This window comes from Ceratina calcarata, unplaced genomic scaffold (assembly GCF_001652005.2).
Source record: "Ceratina calcarata isolate Rehan_Ccalc_2016 unplaced genomic scaffold, ASM165200v1 scaffold86.2, whole genome shotgun sequence".
Classification (NCBI taxonomy): Eukaryota; Metazoa; Arthropoda; class Insecta; order Hymenoptera; family Apidae; genus Ceratina; species Ceratina calcarata.
This window is the reverse complement of record NW_017179946.1, coordinates 640083-642395: the sequence shown is the minus strand read 5'-3', so window position 1 is coordinate 642395 and position 2313 is coordinate 640083. Positions and strand designations below refer to the sequence as shown.

General features: G+C 42.5%; 1 protein-coding gene across 1 annotated transcript in view; it reads left to right on the top strand.

The window, feature by feature from the left end:
- Positions 1–1303: 1303 nt before the first annotated feature.
- LOC108631221 (protein bowel) overlaps positions 1304–2313 on the top strand; it is a 5160-nt gene continuing 4150 nt past the window's right edge. The window contains exon 1 of the mRNA XM_018034973.2: positions 1304–1845. The gene's annotated coding sequence lies outside the window, so the exon portion shown is untranslated. The remainder of the gene's footprint in view (positions 1846–2313) is intronic.

Sequence of the window (2313 nt, the reverse complement as noted above, 5' to 3'; positions counted from 1 at the left end):
ATAAACATATTGATTACATCTGCTGAATTAATTAATTGTGAACCGTGTATAATAATTTACTATAATTTTTATAAAAATCTCAAATGATTCATTAATTACAGTATCAATACATGGACTTTATGCACGATTATTTCTACATATACATTGAAGCCCAACAGGAGCCTAAAATTAGAGCCTAATTCATTGTGTTCAATCAATTACTTAAGCGAATTTGCCACGGTTAGATAGAATTCGGGATTGCATAAAAGATAGATATGAGAAGGGTAGGAGGGAAAAATTGGTGTTTACGGGTCCAGGATTCGGGAGGGGGGCACTGTATCAAGGTATTACGCACCTGTTCCTCATACCAGGTCCCTACCTAAACCCTCTTGCGTTCAACCTGCGCGTCTAAGGTACTCTGTACCTTGGTCCGGTAGATAGGATACTCTGGATACCTCTCCCTCTCTCTGGTTCTTTGCCCAGCGATGGATTCAAACCAAGAGCAACAATCATCAGTTCAAGAAGCGATCGACCTGATATAAATCATAATTCATGAGAAGGAATGATATAATTTAAAAAACCATGTGTGATGAATAATTAATTAAGTATATGAAATTAAAAGAAAATGATACATTTATGATATAATGAATCAACTAATATGTTCATTCCAATGGGATGTATAAAAAGAAAGACACGTTACATGTTCGATCAAAATCAGATCAGGTCTAGATATTCCTAATTATTGACTTGTACCACTTAGAATTCGAAATATTCCTCTAAAATAGATAAAATCATTCTGGAACTACTATATCGGTTCCTACGAACTGTAATATAATTATATTAAGGTGAATTGACTGCATCTTTCGTTATCTGAGTAAATCATACTGTCTATAATACTGAACTTTCTCTAACAGATTCTGATCAATGTCTTCTAAGCTAGACATGAATTGCATTCATACGACGAAATAAAATTCATGGCAGAATGAAGTTTGGTAATCTAATTCAATTTAATTAATACGAAGTGGTTTAAATCAATCATATTCTAATCGTTTCACGAATCTAATACAAGATCCACTATCGATTATGATAAGAATCTCTTAGCTGAATCTTTATCATAGTAATTGCAGTTGGTCCAGGACGAAGTTGGGCCTTGTTCCCATCGCTGAGGGGCCTTGTTCCCCTTGCCCCGTGGACACCCATTGGCCAGTACGTATCCCGGCGGACTCTTGGTGGCCCGGGTGGACGAAAGGGGGGACGCAGTCGTCCCGCAGCATCCAGCAGCAGCGCTACTAGCGGCAGCCGAGGAACGGAAAACCGAAGCCGAGGCTGGCTTTGCTTTTATACATACCGCGTATACCTGTACCCGTGCGTGTGCGTATGCGTGTGCCGCGGCACGGCTTCTGCTACCTGTGTGTGCGCGCGTATCGCGTGGGTGTGCGCGGAGGTAGCCTACCTGGCGGCGTCCGACACGCAGTAAAACGCGCGGCTCCCTATTCTCTCGATCTCCTCGCGTCTTCTTCTGAAAACCATTGGAAAAATAATCGTTTGAATCTGGATCGATAAAAAGAAAGTTCGCGAGACGGTTACCGTTCGCCAGGGTGGAGACCAAAACGGGTTTGGATTATCTGGAACTGGAGCGAACCGATCCCGAACGAGTGCAAGTGTCCCGAAGTGCAGTTAGCCAAGTGTACGTGTCGGATAAAGTGGAAGTGTCCGATGAAATAAGTGCCTGAAGGATTTTTTTCGGATAATCAATGTAGCTGATCCAAGACGCTGGATCGAGACGGGGTCCAGGACCGCAAAATGCGACCGTGGTTCGTTCCGGCAGAATAATCGACGGATCCAGATAGAAACGGTTTTTAACGGGTGAGATTATACGAATAGATTTTATATGTTTCGGAGTTGTTGTTGGGACCACGTTCAAGCATTCCCCGTGGGCTATCGGCGATTTCCAACATGGCCGTCCGCGCTGGACGGTGGGACTCCTAACCGTGACCCGACTGGGTCCGCGGAAGCCATGTTGGGCAGGTGTGCTCGCCTCGGCTTGAATCGAATCTCTCAAAGAGATAACCAGATCACATTAGCTTCGGACCAGTGATGTGTATAGCAAATTTCAAGAAACAGATCTTCTTCGTTCATTCTTCGATCGTTCTTTTATTCTATCAGAGCTAGATGGATCCATGCGGTTTTCACCGTTTTCATTGCTACATCATTGGCTTTTTTTTATTACGTTTTATCGATGTAGTTTCGTCGTTCTTTTTTCTCAGGGATGTATCTATCAAGAAGAAATCTCGTTCTCTTTATGCTGAACAAACTTTCTACTTAGTTGATAAT